This window comes from Mustela lutreola, chromosome 1 (genome assembly GCF_030435805.1).
Source record: "Mustela lutreola isolate mMusLut2 chromosome 1, mMusLut2.pri, whole genome shotgun sequence".
Lineage (NCBI taxonomy): Eukaryota > Metazoa > Chordata > Mammalia > Carnivora > Mustelidae > Mustela > Mustela lutreola.
The window spans coordinates 150,503,021-150,520,520 of NC_081290.1; the positions used below are offsets into that span (position 1 = coordinate 150,503,021).

General features: G+C 49.6%; 1 protein-coding gene across 3 annotated transcripts in view; it reads left to right on the forward strand.

Annotated features, from left to right (window-relative positions):
• The first annotated feature begins 276 nt into the window (after positions 1 to 276).
• Positions 277 to 17,500, forward strand: part of PTK2B (protein tyrosine kinase 2 beta) — a 123,027-nt gene continuing 105,803 nt past the window's right edge. Inside the window, exons 1-2 of one of the 3 annotated variants that reach the window (XM_059176410.1) lie at positions 277 to 581; positions 1,645 to 1,726. The gene's annotated coding sequence lies outside the window, so the exon portion shown is untranslated. The remainder of the gene's footprint in view (positions 582 to 1,644; positions 1,727 to 17,500) is intronic. The other 2 variants (XM_059176405.1, XM_059176412.1) reach the window with 2 other exon arrangements.

The window sequence follows — 17,500 nt, forward strand, 5'->3', positions numbered from 1 at the left end:
TTGGGGCTACTTTAGGACAGAAAGAGACCTGGAGGGTCTGAGATGCTGAGATTCTGGGAGCCAGATAACTGGCTCCCACTCTGAGCCCTACCTTGAGGCTAGAGAGGAAATACCGACCTCTAAGCCTAGCCTCCAGAAGTCTGCAATCGGAGTGGGAGGAGGAGGGAGGGGTAGGAGGAGTTGGGCGAGGTCAGCCGCTCCCAGGGACGACCAGGGCAGGAGACCCCGTTGGGGCTCGGGATATGGGTCCGCAGGTGGGCACGTGCCGCTCAGGGAATTGGTGGCGGCGTCTATTTCAGGGTTTATGGTAAGAGGCTGGAGCGGGCACACACTCAGCGCCACAGACAACACACCCCACCCTTTAAGGAAGTGAGGAGGAGAGCAGCAGGGGTGTGGTTAACTAGGAGGAGGAGAGGGGAAAACACCAACCTGTCAGCCCTGTTACTCAGCAGAGGCCTCGGGAGCGGCCGCGCACCCCTTACCTGCCGCAGCCCCCCGGACCCACCTGTACCTGCCGGCCGCGCAGCCCGCGCCTCACCTGGCTGAGCCAAGGAGCCGTCGGAGTCGGCGCTTCTCTCCGAGTGAGTCCCCTCCCGCCATCCGGGCGGAGCGCCCAGCCACAAGTTGGAGGCAGGCCGGGGTGGTAGGGGTGGGAAAGGGGTGATTCCGAGACTGCCGGTACCTGGACAGGAGCGGGAGTTCCTGGAAAAGGGACTCCGGTGTCGGAGCCGCCCGGGCGCTGCACGCCTGGCTGGCTCGCCTTCCCCCCGGGGCAGAGCAGAGTCTATTTTGGGAGTTAATTTGAGACTGAGGGGTGTTTCTCCCTCTTTGTCCTCCGAACGTATTCTGGGAGGGGAGGCTGGGGGATGATGAGAACGCACAAAATCGCCACCTGCTTCCAAAGGTCGGATCAGAGAGCGACAGACCAGGGCTTTCAGAATGCAACTTCGGGCGCTGCCTCGGAGCCGCTCCCTGCCCTCCCCCCCTTCCCCTCTCCCCGTGCCCTTCAGCACCCCCACCCTGGTCATGTTCCCAGCACACCCCACTGCTCTGGCAAGGACTGCCTGCACCCCAGAGGGCATTTTCTAAATCAAGCCCGGACTGAAAGCAAGCAGGGCTCTGCGAGGGCCATAGAGGCAGAACTCCAGGGTGTGTGTGTGTGTGTGTGTGTGTGTGTGTCTTTGTGTGTCTGTCTGGGGGTTAAAGTTAACACTGGCTGCTCACTGGTTCTTTGTGAAACTACCTTCTCAGTTGCAGGAAAGGGTTAAGTTCTGTGCTGCCTTCTCTTGCTGTCAGGCTGTGCGTGGGCAAAGCCTTGGGTGGGTGAACAGGGAACATATGGGTGATGTTCTGAGCCCACCGAGCCCCACCACCTGCCCTAACCCTCAGCCATCTGACACTGGCATCTCCCTACACCCCAAACTTGGGGCTCAGTCCAATTAGGTTCCCTTGAAGGGGCCAGGGGGGAGAAGGGGAGCAGAGTTTTTCCCCAGAGGGGGTATGTGCCAGGAGGATTTGGAAGCCAAGGAGAAGTTTCCGCTGACCTGTAGCGCAACTTGAGCCCCCAGGGACAGCTGATATGTCATGACCTGGTAAGGGGCACAAGGAGACCTCTCCATGTCTTGACTGCTCTCTCCTCATCAGAGTCCAGGCCAGGACATGCCTTTGAGGACCTGAGCCCCAGCCTCTCACAACTCAGAGAGGGAGAGGAGGCAGAGATGAAAAAGTGAGTAAGGATGGGAGGAAGGAAGTAGTCACATTCAAGAGATGCGGCTCTGGATAGTCTCCATCCATCCATTCATTCATTCAATAAGCATCTGCTGCTTCCTACCTGAGGCTATGTGCTGGTTCTTCATGTGGGGACACAAGGATGTTTGTGCCCCACCCCTGCTCTCTGGAGCCGGATGGTGGACATCTGATGCTGAGGGCTGCAGTGGGAAGGGGCAGGGATCAGGGTGTCAGGTAAGACTTCCTGGCAGAAATGACTCCAACAGGAGACCCAGAGGATCAATAGAAAGTGGCCAGAGAGTGGGAGAGAGGGACGGAGGCAGGCACAAAACACAGCAAGTGCCGAGACCTGGGGCCAGAAGCAGCATGACACATTGAGGAAACTGAAAGTAGCGCAGCATGGTTGGAGCATGGAGAGTGCAGGGGCGAGGTGAAGCTGGGGAGGTAAGTAGAGACAGCTCCAGAAGGGCCTGCTTAGGCTGCCATGGCAACTCCCGTTGGAGCAACACTTGGGACCCAGAGCCAGGCAGGAGACTTCCCAGCATGCCTCTGAGTCTAGGGTGGGGTTGCCAGATTTAGCGAATAAAAACACAGGACACTCCGATTTGAATTTCAGATAAGCCATGACTATTTTTCAAGTATAAGTATAGCCCTGCAGTATTTGGGACATACTTATACTAAGACATTATGTATTGTTTATGTGAAATTCAAATTTAACACATATCCGGTATTTTATCTGGCAACACTCTTCTAGAAGGAAGGGGAAGATGCTCCTGGGCTGGGAAATGAAAGATGGACCATGCTCCTGTGCCAGGAGAACAGTCTTCAGGGCATATTTATCTTGTCACCAATTCTCCTAGATGCCAGCTTGGGACTCCTTCACTGACTGACCATGTTATTTCTTTAAAAAAAAAAAAATTTCCTTGGTTTTCATGTTTATCTACAAGCTGAAGATTGTGATACAGAAAGAGATTGGGCTTTGGAGGCTAATGGACCCGGATTCAAACCCCGCTTGGCCCCTTTCCCACCGTGAGGCTCCTGGAAGCCCCCGAATCTCTTTTCTGAACGAGTACAGGAATAACATGTTGTTGGAAGGATCTATGATAATGCACATAGATTCTCTAGTGAGTGCTCAAGAAAAGTGGCAGATATTAATTTTTATGACCCCTTTGCCAGGGTGACCAAAGTAGCATCCACAAAGTGCTTGGGCTCATTGATTTCTGTTTATAGTTAGTGAGGACTCAGAGGTTCCCCAGGGAAATAATGTGGTAGGTGTCCCGCTTCTAGCAAGAGAGTGTGCCAGCTCCTGAGCAAAGAAGGGAGAGCCTGAATTGTTTTTCTCAGATCTACCCTTCCTTTTGCAGATCACCTGCTTCCAGGGGAGGAGATCCCTAGCTCTCCTCTTGGAGGAGAATGGGTGGGAAAGAGGTGGTGGCTCAGGGCAGAATTAACGGAAGGAAAATGTGAATGAATTACAAGAGAGAACCCACATAAAACAGCTAGCACGGTATCTGGCATAAACAAGTGCACTGCAAAATTTGGACTGCCGTCATTCCTGTTTTTACAAGTACCTTAGACTCTTAAAAACACGTAGACACGTAGACACGTAGACACACAGACTCATTGCAGGGAGAGATGAAGTAGGGGTGCATTGGGAACCGTGTTTTGACTTTAATGAGAGCATTGGTGAGAGCAGTTTAGGGACCTCCTAAAAGGGAACTGGAGGGAGTTAAAAATTAGTTAAGAGAAAGAGGAAATGGAAATTGTGTTCCCTTGTATGGACCGTGGAGTTAAAAATGGTCCCTTTCCATGGCTGAATCTCCTCCTCCCCAGTGGTGAGTGTTTTGTTCCCAGCTCTTTAGACCAGCATTTGCCAAACAGTGTTCAGAGAAACTCTATGCCATGAGAGAGTTATGGGTGTTCCCTTGGAGAAATGTTCAGATGAGCTGGCTCTCGGAGAGTTGTCATGTGTCTTTGTACAGTCAAGGTCCTGCAGAAAAAACTTCTGTATCCCTGGGTCCTCTAGCGTTCTGTGAATTTGACCCTAGAACCCTGGAAGGGTGGGGGGGGGGCGGCTATTGGGGAACCTATTATTGTCTCAAAGGAAATAGCATTTCCTATCTAGTGACTGTTGATGTGGGCACAGTTCTGGGACCAAGCAGGTCTTTCAGAGGACATTGTTCATTCCCTAACTCTAACCAGGAGAGATCTAATTGATCCTAGACTCAGCAGTGTCCAACTCACAGAGGATCTCTGCGGACTGAGTGCTGGTGCACAGCTCTCCCAGCATCACATCTCCCCCATGGACACAAACCCCTACCCGTGTCAGCCAAAACCTTCCCGTAGCAGCTTACGCCCATTTCTCATAGGTCAGAAGAGCCTGGGAAGAGGATGTCTCTCAGCAAGTGGCCATCCGTGGTGATAGCCATTGCTCCATATGTCCTCAGTACTGCTAAGGCAAGCACACCGATGGTGAGGGAAGGAAAGGGAGAGAGCATGCTCTAGGGTAGATCTTGAGTGGTAGGTCTCTGTCAGCCCCTAGCTCTCCTCCTGCCCAGGAGTCATGGGCTCTGGACCACATGGCCCTGGCCTCCTGGATGAATGGAGCTCTGAGGTGGTCACACACCAGTGGCTGGAGATACCCAAGGGCTGTCATATGGTAATTATGTACATATGATAATTAAGAGAAGTTCTTGCTGGCTTGGTGACTGAGGGTTTCTTTTAGACTCTGCATGGGTTCTAGGATAAAGGGGGAAGAGCAGGGAAGGGGGCAGTGGCCTAAAACGTGAACAGGGCTAGTAGGCTGGTGGTCAAGTACAAAAGCTTGGAGTCAGTCAGCCAGAGTTCCAACTCGAGCTCTCAGACTTACTGCTTGACGTGAGGCAAGTCCCTTGGCCTGGTCGTCCTCATCCGGAAGGCAAAGGTGACAGAAGGGGCAGACAGTCAGGGGCCCAGTAACAGGCCTGTACCCTACCCGCATGGCCTGTTTCACTGTTTTAACGTCCCAGATGGTCTTATGCACCAGCTTCCTAATATCCTTGACTGTGCCCCCAGATTTGGTCCTTCAAACAACAGGCACTTGGTCGGCATTGAATAAGTGTGGCTCTCCTTATCGTTGTATTTTTATGCTTAGGATTAATCTGAGTCGGTGGGAAGGAAGCCCCTGAGGAAAAAGGCCATCCTATGAGGAGTAGCCCTCCTAGCTTCTGTCTCACTGACAGGCATCAGGTCTCCAGCAGTATTTGCTTCTTGCCCCGCACCGCACCCACGTCTACTGGATTTGATGAACAGCCAGCCCTAATGAGCTCTTTGGCCAAAGAGACTTTCTGCGACTGCCCATCCCTGGAGTCTGAATGATCACTTAAGGGGACAGTTTTCACGAGCTGGTGGCTTTGCTCTCTGGGGTTCTCGGCACCCTAAACAAAGCTCTGAGCTGTGCGAGGGGGTGGCGATAGGGGAGGGGACCACTTTTTGAGTCACTGTGCTATTTCCCAAGGGATAATTATTACTCACGATGACAGTTTGATTAAGAGAGCAGGCTGGAGGCTGCAAATTCCAATGTCCTTTTTACCTAGACAGGATGGCAGGTGGGTGGGAATGTAGGATTTGTTTTCCAGGTAGACTATGGGTGGGCGGCAGGAAAGGACTGTCCTCTGCTTCCCAAGACCTTCTCACCCAGCCCTTCCCTTTGCCTAGCACTAAGGGAACTGCTGCTTTCATAAGGCAGCTGGGCAACATGATTAAAGCTAAGATAAACCACTCCAACATCCATGGAAGGCTGATCCTTCCCCACTTTCCTCTCTCGGCATCAAGTTCACCAACATTTTCCTCCTCTGAAGTGCCCTTCTTGCCTTTTCTTTCTCAAAATCCATTGCAAAGAATCTGGCCACATGGCTCACTAGCTGGGGGGTTCACAGGAACACACCATACCCATTGTTTAGAACTTGGCATTGGGTTTAATTGTTGTCTCCCTTTTGGTTAGGTTGATTCTCTCAACAACTTTGAGGGCATAGGACCGACCCCTCCCTGTGCCCCTTCTTTCTCTGAGGGTCTGCCCACCACCTGGCTCGCTCAGACTCCCCCAGCTGCTGCATCCTTACTGGGACACCCAAGGGTCCAGGCGCCTCCTCTAAGTCCTTCTGGGAGTTCTGCTCTGAGTTTGGGCTTTGCTCCTGGGGGACGTCAAGGGGCAGGAATCCATTTCCCACCTGTAAGAAAACAGCCCCTCCTCTGGTCCTGGCCCCTGACACATCATGTCTTTACCTGGTTTCTAAATCATGTAGTTGACCCCGCCCCCTACTTCCTCCCCAGCCTCAAGCAGTCCCACCGCAAATGCACCTGGAGAACGGAGATGCGTTCTCCAGGTGCATTTGCAGTGGGACCCTAGCTTCTCTCTCTTATGCAGGTTTCTACTCTTCCCACCCCTGGCTCCTGCTCCAGGCAGGTTCCCGGAGATCTGACACTCAGAAGGCGCCCTTACTAGCAGCCGGTCACCTTCCCTCCACTATTTACAGGAACATGGGGCACTGATGTACAGTGATGCCCCTCTAGGCAGTCCTGAGGGGCTGTCCCAGGCTTGGGTTCTGAAGCCCCCAGTGCAGGCACATTGGGAGCCTGGGTTAGTGGAAACGCGATCAGGAATCAGAAGACATGGCCCCAGTATCGATGCGGCCACTCGCTAGCGGTGTGATTTAGACAGGTTGCTCGACTCTTCCAGACCTCTTTTTTTCTCACTCGAAAATGAAGAAAAAGGATAGCATCCCTGATGAGGTCCTTGAGAGAAATCCTGGACATATGTGAAAATGTCCCGGAAAGCACCCCACGCACCATTCCTGGAGATGAGGAGTGGCGGGTTAAAGAGATGCGGGTTTGAGCCTTGACTCGGTCACTTTCTATCTGGGTGACGTTGCCCCCCAGAGCCCTAGTTTTCTCATTTGTAACTCGTTCTGGAGATTTGTGTGTGCTTTCTCCCCTCTTCACCTCCTTCACTCTTGGGGTCAGTCTTCCTTGACGTGAGAAGGACTTTATCTGTTCTCAGTAAGTCCACAGCTGGTTGGGGAGGTAATAAGTAAACATATTGAACTGTAAGATGAGATGGGGACTTGCAGTGCCATAAAAGACACACCCGTCAAGTGTGATGATGTCAGAGGATTGGAGAGGGTATTTCTGTCTGGGGAGTCTGGGGATGCTTCCTGGAGGAAGTGGCATTTGGAAAAGGTCTGAAAGGATGGGTAGGGATGACCGTGGAAACCTGGGATGGTGCTTGTGGTCACAGAAGAGTGTAAATAAAAGCAGGGAGGTGGGAAGGGCTCCTTCGAATGAATCATTTTGGGTGGAGCTGAGGGTGTCCAAGGACCATAAAGATAAAGGGAAGAAAGTGGGATAAGGCTTGACTTGGCCGCTGAAGAGTTTGGACTTTATTCTGAAGGCTGCAGAGAGATGGGGAGAATGAAGGGGTGGGGGCGCTGATCAAATTTGGGCAGAAGCAAGTAAAGTGGATCCGAGAAAAGAGGGCTTGACATTTCAGGAGGAGCAGGAAAGACATGTTACAACGGCTCATGTCTTGAGAGTTTGGATACATTATGTAATTCAGGATGATTTGGGGGTCCTAGAGATATCTGCTAGTTCACAGGAGGCTTCTCCATTCTGAGTGGAGATTGGTCTTTAGCTGAATTGAAAAGATGTAGGGTTGTGGTGCAGTCAGGTAAGCGTCCGGCTCTTGGTTTCGGCTCAGGTGGTGATCTCCCCGTCGTGAGATCAAGCCCGGTGTCGGGCTCCTTGCTGAACATGGAGTCTGCTTGAGATTCTCTCAACCTCTGCCCCTTATGCTCGTGCTCTCTCTCTCTCTCCCTCTGAAATAAGGAAATAAATCTACAAAAAAAAAAGTAGATGTAGGGTTTATGGGAATATCTATAATTTGCCATTCTCCTTAATCCTTTCCTTTCTCCGGGTCATTGATTCAGAGATAAGCTGACCCCCCCCACCCCCACCCGCAGACTTATCTTTGCTAGGTATGCACTAAATGTTAGCCTGTCTCCAGGCCTAATGACACTCTCTACACGGCAGCCCCCTGCAGAATCGGGGCAGCATGCCCTTAGATCTGCTGTCCCCCTCCGCCCTCATCACTTCCCATGACCTGGTCTCTGCCTCCAGCCAGAACCTCCTCCCTTCAGCCCCCCACTTCCAAGAGTCTATCAGACATTTCCACTCGAGTAATTCACCTTAAGTGCTACATGTGGAAAACCAAATTCATCAGTTTCTCACACCAAACCATCTCTTCCTCCAGGCAACCCTTTCGTTCACGCAGTTGTCATTCTCCTAGACACCCGGGCCAGAAACCCTGATGTTCTCTTCCCTTTCTCCTCTTCTCTGCTTTTCTCTGCTCATATCTTACTTATCACTAGTCCTACAGACTCCTTCTTCATGCCTCTCATTCCTCTCTTCCCTTCTCCCGAGGGTTCACTCAAGCCCAGGTGAAGCTAATCAGCTTCTCTAACATTATAATATTATATATCTTATTAATATTTTATATATTATATAATATCTCTAATATTATAATAATCAGCCCTCTAATATTACCTAGAAGCCTCCAGATACCCTCCTGATACCCTCTAAGATTACCTAGAAGCCTCTCCCCTTCCTCCAGTTCCTTTGGAAGCTCCCATGCCTCTAGACAAACCCCAGTCCCTTCAATTTTGATGCCATCTATAATCTGACCTCTGTCTACCCTTCTCAATCAACCCCCGTGTACTTTCCAAGTAAGCCCTTCACCCTCGCTAGCATGATTTGCTCACTGGGCCCCATCAAACCTTTGCTCAGTTCCTGTGTTCCTGCCCGTGGTCCTGTCCACCTTCCCCAGCCCAAGTCCTCCCAGAAGCTCCATGCTCAACCCAGCCCTCGGGAAACCTGTTGCTCCCCCACCACCCCCTTCGCTGTCTCAGTGCTTCTTTGCACTCCCTGATCCTCTAGAATTTATCAACTCATCCCAGCGTGAAATGCTGGGCCAGGGAGGTGCTTTGCCTTTTGTTCTTCTTAACTACCTCAGATGCCCATGATAGGAGATTCCATTTCCCTCCTTCCCTGCACACCCATGCCAGGCTCTCTGGGCCAGGGGGGGTCTTCCTTATTCCCTGTGCTGGCATCACGATAGTCAGTTTTAGCAGCAGACACCGCATTCTCCCCAGGGGTCAGGATGCGCTCCTAGCCTCTTCTAAATGTGGAGGTTTCCTAGAGCCTAGGGAGAGGAAGCCCGGGGATTTAGATCAGGAGCTCAGTAATCTCTTTATAAGTGGCTCCCATGTCTCTCTAATCCGTGGATCCTTGCCTTGCCTTTCTCCCTTATCCTCCTGTGTATTGAGCTCCTGTAGGCCAGACTGAACGACAGGAGAAGACAAGGTGTGGGGGAAAAGGCAGGGAGCCTTGGTCAAGGGAAAAATTGTTGTGGGAATATGGAAGAGAGATTTGCAAGGCAGAGGTTGGCAATTTTTAGCAACCCGTGACTTCGACCTCGCTGTGCACAGGCATAGGGCTTGCCATGGTAACTGCTCTCAGAGCTTTCTGAATCCTGCAGTTGGAAAACACTTAGTACACACCGGCTCCTTTATCTCCAGAGAGTGACCCTCCCTCCATTGGTCTGGATGTACCTCTGAGCCCTCTGCTCTTTCTCTACCTGACTCTCTGTGTAGAAAACCCCTCCCAGCCTGTGTTCCCTCCCTGGAAGAGTCATGAGGGACGACAGAGGGAGCCTTGCCCTGGGACGGGGAGACCTGGGTCTGGTCCCTGTCTGCCTGGTCACTGTCTAGCCACATGATCCTGGGTGAGTCACCTGGGCCAACCTGAAGAGTTTTAGGCTTCTCATTTGCTCATACAATAAGGAGATTTGGGGACTTATTATCTGCTGAAAAGCTTTCTTCAGAATGGATCTCAGGCAGAAGCCCCATGTTAAACCGGGTAAAAGTAGACCCTCTGGAGTCAAAGTGGGGAGGCATGTGCCTGTTGCCTCCTCAACCCTCTTGCACAGCGGTCCTGGGGCCCTCCCTGCATTTCTTGGAGCTCGGATCATCTTGGATCCTTTCCAGGCCTCCAGTTTTTGAGGTCCTGATTTTTATGTGTTTTGGCGTCCAGAGAATGGGTACAGATTCAAGTAGATTCTATACAGAATAATCTCAAAGTAAGGAATCCAGCCTGGAGCGTCGCATGTGTGTGCGCGGGGTGGCAGGGTACTGTATGCATGAACAGCCTGAGACAAGGTGCAGAATTGTCCCCTCTGAGCAAATGCACATGATTATGGGGAAAAAGTACAGAATTTTCATCTAGGTCTCAGGAACTGATGGCACCCCAAAATATTAGGAATGACCCACAAGCTTTTATAATGAGTTTTACAAACTTTTCATAGAAATTACATCAACATTGAGCTCCATTTTAATTCGGATGAACGAGGCCAGAAGCTCTGTTGAGGTCAGAACCATGTCAGCACTGAGAGTCAGGGCTCTCTCCCGAGGACGAGGACGAAGCTGGTGCCTGACACACAGTCGGCATTTGATACGCGCGATGTGTGCCTGAAACTGACCATATGTGTGCGTCCCACCAAGGAAGGTTGTTTAAAAAAAAAAAAAAAAAAAGGTGATGGGAATATGTGAATGTTTTAGGGTAATATTTAATATAGTATGTTAGTGACATGTTTCAAATGACATACTGTATAAAATAACACATTAAATTAAAATGATGGTTTTTTTCCCCCAACTCCCCCCTCCCCCGTCCCTGTTACAAAACATTCAATGCTTCACTCCCATCTTTGACATCAGTGTCCTTTTGCCACTGGAACCCTACCCACATTCTAGCCTTTATCATTGTCCCTACAGTCTAAAGAGAGGTGGTTAGTTCTTCTTAATATTTATTTTTGAATAGTACCTTTCTTGAGACCTAATTCACGTACCATAAAATTCATCCTTTTAAAATGTACATTTAATGACCTTAGTATATTCACAACTTGTACAACAGACACCCCTATCTAATTGCAAAACATTTTTTTTTAAAGATTGTATTTATTTATTTGAGAGAGAAAGTGAGCACGCATGAGCAGGGGAGGGGCAGAGGGATAGGGAGAAGCAGATTCCCCAATGAGCAGGGAGCATGTCCTCTAAGGGAGGCTTGATCCCAGGACCCTGAGATCATGACCTGAGCCAAAGGCAGATGCTTAACCCACTGAGCCACCCAGGTGCACCTAATTACAAAACATTTATATCACCCCATAAGAAAGCTCATACCATCAGCAGTCATTCCTCCTTCTTCTCTGCCCCAGGCCCAGCAACCACTAATCTGCTCTCTGTTTTTATGAATTTCCCTATTCTGGACATTTCGTCTAAACAGAATCATGCAACACCATGACATACTTTACTGGCTTCTTTCACATAGCATCGTGTTTTCAAGGCTCATCTACGTTGTAGCATGCGTGAGTCCTTCATTCCTTTTTTTGCTGCCAAATAATATTCCGGTGTATGGATATGCTGCATTTTGTTTATCCATTCATTAGTTGTTTTTTTTTTTTTTTAGCTTTTATTTATTTATTTGACAGAGACACAGTGAGAGAGGTAACATAAGCAGGGGCGTGGGTGAGGGAGAAGCAGGCTCTGGCTGAGGAGAAAGCCCTATTTGGGGCTCGATCCCAGGAACCTGGGATCATAACCTGAGTGGAAGGCAGATGCTTAATGACTGAGTCACCCAGGAGTCCCTATCCATTCATTAGTTGTTAGACGTCTGAGTTGTCTCCATTTTTTGATCATTGGAAGTAATGCTGCTATGGAACATATGTGTACAGGTTTTTGTGTGGATGTGTTTTTATTTGTCTTAGTTATCTAGGTGTGGAATCCTGGGTCATATAATCTATGTTTAACATTGTGAGGAACTGCCAAACAGATTTCCGCAGCAGCTCGACTGTCTTACTTTCCCATCAGGAACATATAATGACTCTAATTTCTCCTGATTCTCATCAACACTTGTTACTGTCTGTAATTTTTATGTTAGCTTTTCTAGTGGGTGTGAACTGCTGTCTCGTGGTTTTCACTTGTGTTTCCTTAATGGCTAATGGTGTTGAGCATCTTTTCATGTACGTATTGGTTATTTGTGTGCCTTCTTTGGAGAAAAGTTTAATCAAATCTTTTAGAAGGTTTTTGTTTGTTTTTGATGTTCACGATAAAACCATTTCCTGTATTGCTTTTTAAAAAAGATCTTTAAAAAAATTTTTTTAATAGCAAAATTCAGCTCTTGTAAAGTGGGGCTGTACCCTCAAGAAAAGTTACCAAATCTATATTTTGATACTGAGATTACTGAAGAAAACATCTATCAGGTTACCTTTGTGAGCCTCCTTTTGGAGGCACTGATTGAAATGGTAACAGGCTAATACTTTTTCCCAAACAGTGCATTTTTGTTTAAAATAGGGTAACTGAGAGAGCAGTCCATACTATGAAAAGTTCTCTAAGGGCTAGAATATATACTTCCTCTTTTCTGACAGATAATTTGGGGAAGGGAAGAGCTTTACCTTGTATTCAAGCCTGTACAATATATGAAAATAGATGTATAAAAATAGATGGATGGATGAACAATGACTTTAAGAATGAATTAATGGGGGGCGCCTGGGTGGCTCAGTGGGTTAAAGCCTCTGCCTTTGGCTCAGGTCATGATCCCAGGGTCCTGGGACTGAGCCCCGCATCAGGCTCTCTGCTCAGCAGGGAGCCTGCTTCATTTCCTCTCTCTCTCTCTGTCTGCCTCTCTGCCTACTTGTGATCTCTGTCTGTCAAATAAATAAATAAAATATTGTTTTAAAAAAAGAATGAACGAATGGACAAAAGACGGACAGTACGCTAGTGATCAAGCAGCCACACCAATCCGTCCCTCTTTATCCTCACTTAACTTCTGTTGAGAAAACCAGCACTGGTCTTAAATTTATACTACCTAGAACTGTATATAAAATAAGTGAAAAAACAGGCTTGCAGTTACAAGCTGGAAAGAAGACACTGTATTTTCTGTAGCCTGGAATGTCTTTATTGACATCCTTTACGATGGGAGAACCTGAGTCTGCCCAGTGTCCTGGACGTGGTTGAGAACCCCAAAGATCTTGTAAAGTGACTGCGGGATATGATTCGGGGCCATAAGTCACTGGAGCAGTACCTTTAGGGAGATGATTGTATATGGCAGGATTTCTTCAGTTCTGGAGTCCTCCACTGCTCTTCCCACCAGCATGAGGCCTTCAGGGTTGCTGTGGCCTCAGGCATGGGCCTGACCCTGGAAGCTTTGTGCCTTGCCCAGTCTCCGGGATGGAACCGACCATGAACCACACTCCCTAGTGATTCACCAGCTAATTCCACAGAGAGAGACTGCCCCTTCCATCCTTCCCCTTTGGTCCCCTCTCGAGAAGACATTGTGAACTGGAAAGGACTACTCTGGGGTTTGGGGTAAGTGTGAGGCATGGAAAGAGGAAGAACAGCAGCCAGCAGAACAAGAACAGAATGGACGTTGTGGCTAGACCTATGAAGAAGTGACGGAGATGGATGAAGCCTGGAGAGATGGCTTTTAAAGACTCAGACCCTGCAGAGGGGAAGTAAGTTACAGATGATACTGCTCTTTAGAAAGACCTTCATGGGGACACTTTGGTGGCACAGTCGGTTGAGCATCTAACTCTTGGTTTCGACTCAGGTCATGATCATCTCAGAGTCTGAGATCGAGCCCCGGTCAGGCTCCCTGCTCAGTGAGGAGCCTGCTAGTCCCTCTCCCTCTGCTCCATCTCCTACCCGTACACTCTCTCTCTCTAATAAATAAATAAAATCTTAAAAAAAAAAAAAAAAAGAGGACCTCCATAGCAGCCACAGAAAGGCAGATCCCTATGATACTTACTCTGAAGTGAGTGTGGTTGGAATTGGGGTCGGGAAGCGAAGGACAGTGAAGGGAGGTGTTGACATGGTGACATGGCCTAGAGTTTCTGCTGTAGGCTTGGCTGTCACATCTGTCCACACTGCTGGTGGCTGGAGTGGGTGCTGGGAGGGTTGGCCCTCAGGAACAGCCCACTTCCCACTTGCTTCTCCTTACTTCTCGGTGCGGAGAATGAGTGGGGCACTGTGTATAGAGAGAGGCTTGGCCAGATGAGCAGGAACCAACTTAGCCTGGCGGCGGGGGGGGGGGGGGGTGGTTCAGAGGATGTGGTGGTGCTCAGTCTGCAAGAATGGACACCCACTTGGAAGGCAACGGGGCAGACAGACATCGGTTTTTGCCCCAATGGCGTAGAAAGGGTATTTCACAGGAATTATGGAGCAGGTAGGATACTCAGGACCAGAAAAGGCTGATGGAGGGAAAGGAATTGGGCATAGGACAGAAGTACGCATTCCACCCCCCCTGGGCACCCCTCCTCCGGAGTTCTTGGCTGTACCATCCGTGTCTGCCAGGCACATGTTATCTCGAGATAAATTTATTTTTCACAAGTACATGCCTCGCTAATGGAATGGTGGAAGGCAGAGACCTTGTCTTGTGGCTCTGTCTCCGGTCACATTCCAGCAAAAGCCAGGATATGAAACCTGTACGCAGGAAACATTTGTTCGGATCTGAGTGGGTTTTGGAAGAAAAATTGCTAATTTAGAGATGCTGTCCAAAAACTGTGGAGATGAGGGGCAGCAGAGGGATTCAAATGAAAGCAAAATGGTCAAAATCTCAGCAGCTGCTTCGAGATGAGTGGGCAGAGGACTTCCTGATCCCAGAACAAACACGCTTTGGAGAACACTCCAAGAAGCAGCAGCCTCGCTCCTCCGGGCTGCACAGAGTTGTGCTCCTCGAGCACCTTTGTCATCAGAATCCCCTGGAGGGCTTTTGAAAACGCAGACCACAAGGCTCCAGCTCTACAGTCTCTGATGCAGCATGCCTGGGGTGGGGCCCAAGAATTTGCAGTTCGGACAGTCTCACAAGCACCATAAATGCTGGGGGCCCAGGGACCCCACTTCGACAACCACTAGTGTGATGCCACTTTTGTCACCGAGGGGCGTCTGTTAGCACCAGCTTCTGTCCGCAGTCAAAGTCGGGCCGCTGTTTCTTCCTCTTTAGGTTTTGCTTTGCTTTGTTCTTAACAGTACAAAAATGGTTTCATGCTCATCCTGGAGGAAATACCCATCATGTCTCCATGGGCTCCACCAAGAGCCCGCCCTTTCATGTGCCCAAGGCTCCTTGAGAGCTTGGCGGACTTTGCCAGTCTCTAACTTTTGTCTGTCGTGTTCTTTCAGTCAGGACTGCCTCTCCTGGCCTTGCCGAACTCCCATCTCTTGGGCTCCAACCTGAGCACCACCCCTGCCAGGCCCTTCTCCCCAGGGCCCTCAGTCTGGCTTTACCTTCCTCCTTGTCTGTTCCCACAACCCTCTTGCTGACTTTCCTTCTGCCTTGCGCTCTCATTGATAATATGTGTGTCCTCTGCCTTCATCAGTGCAGACTGCCATAACAAAATACCGTAGCCTGGGGAGCTCACACGACAGATACTTACTTTCTATCAGGTCTTGGAGGCTGGAATTGTTAGACCAGGGTGCCAGCATGGTGCGTTACTGGTGAGGGTCCTCTTCCTGGTTTGTAGACTGCCGTGATCTTGTGGTGTCCCCTCATGGCCTTTCCTCGACGTGTGTACGCAAGGAGAGAAAGAGAGCTCTGGTTGCTCTTGCTTTTCTCATAACGACACTATAATCTATCGGGTCAGGTCCACTATGACCTCATCTAAGCCTAATTACTTCCATAAAGGCCCTTTCTCTAGACATCGTCCTATTGTCCTATTATCATCTTGGAGGTCACTGAGTGCCCCCTCATTGGGTGTTGTGGGGGAGGTATTCAATCAGGGTCTACAGGATCAGTGAATGTATGAAAAAGCAAAACAAACCAAAACCTTTGGCTCTTCCCAGCCTCCAGTTCTTGAAACCTGTGTACAAAGGCCGAGGAGCTGGAGAAGAAAAGGCATTTGCTAAACCCCATCCATGGGTGATGTGGCAAGGTGCCAGAGCTGTCATGGGCTCCTCAGCCTTGAAAATAATTTGATTACTAATCTGTATCACTCAGGGAACTACCACCCCCAGAGCTGTATTAAGAATGTTTTCCTCAGGCAGAAAATGTGCTGCCTTTGGCATCCAAGCTGGACTCGGGAATTTCATTTTATGATTGATTCCCCTTTCTTCCTCCTCCTCCTCCTCTTCCTCCTCCTCTTCCTCCTCTTCTTCTTCTTCTCCTTCTCCTTCTCCTTCTCCTTCTCCTTCTCCTTCTCCTTCTCCTCCTCCTCCTCCTCCTCCTCCTCCTCCTCCTCCTCCTCCTCCTCCTCCTTCTTCTTCTTCTTCTTCTTCTTCTTCTTTTTTTTCTTCTTCTCCTTCTTCTTCTTCCTGTACTTCTTCTTCTTCCTGTACTTCTTCCAGATTCGGTTCCTCCCAGACCTCTCAGCTGATGCACAGCTAAGCTTGGATTCTGCCCTCTTCAACACTCAAATGATTTCCAAATGTAGTTTCTTCTCCCGGCCCCAAGACTGTCTTTTAGTTCTTGCTTTTAACCTCATATCTGTCCAGTGAAACCACCAGGCTGATGGTGTTCTCATAGAAACCCCAAGGGACCCAGGTACTGGGAACTCCCATCCTTTGCCATTTATTTATAGCTATTTAATGACAGGGTCACCCTGGAGGAGAGCTGCAGCTCCCTGATGGGCCTTGAACAGGTCACAGCTTATCTTCCCCAGCCCTTACCATAATCCAGCCCTTACCATAATCATGAATCTTGCCTGCCTTCTAGCTCTCTTCCTTGTGTGTATGTGTTCCCCTGAGTCCTATTACCAAAGGATGATCCCCAAGGTTGGAGAAAGGACCTCAGGACTCGGTTCTTGATCCCGCCTTTCACTTTCCAGGAAAATGGTGACCACCTCAGCTTTTTCAGGTGCTGTCCCCCAACTCCTTATCCTTCCTTCACCCACTTCTCTCCTCCCTTCACAAGCTTGGGCCTGATACGATTGCTCCTTTGACGACAGGGCAGTCCAGTCTCCTGGTGGAGGCAGAGGAACATCCGGCCTGCACACAAACAACTCACATCACAATCTATCAGCGGGCAGTGTTCCTAATGGTTGGGAGCCGGCACTGAAACTCAAGGTGTGGCTCCTTACTTCCCAGCGGCCTGGCCATGAGCACATTCTTAACCCCTCTACCACGTGCCAAATGGCAGCAACCCTAGTGCCTTCCTTAAAGAGACACCGTCACGATTACAAAGAGATTGTATATTCATGTATATAAAGCACTTGGCATTGGTGCCTCGCACATAATGAGCACTCAGTACATTCACCAGCTATTATCAGGACAGAAGTATATGTTAACTGCAATTTCACATGGGGCCCCTGCCCCCTTGCCTTCTAGTCAGGCTTGGCCAGGACCCCACTCCACAGCCCGTGGCAAGTGGCCCAAGGTCCTGTGCCAAGCTAGGGCCAGATTCTAGACTCCCTTCCTTGTGCTGCCAGATCTTGCTTGATCACGTCACCCCAAGGCACACAACTCAGCTCCTTCACCAATTACCCTGAGAAGTCTAACCCCACAGAACGTTCATGGCAGAAATGGAGGGAGGAAGAAGAGTGTTATGAAGAGGGTCCAATCCTGCAGCATTCCACTTATCCTCTGGTCTCCTCCCCATCCTGCTTCCTGTCCTTTTCCCCTTCCTTTTCCAAAACAATGAGCAAATACCTTCCTGGGCTCCTGGAGCCTCATTGCTTGTCACCAGAGTATTAGCCTGGCTC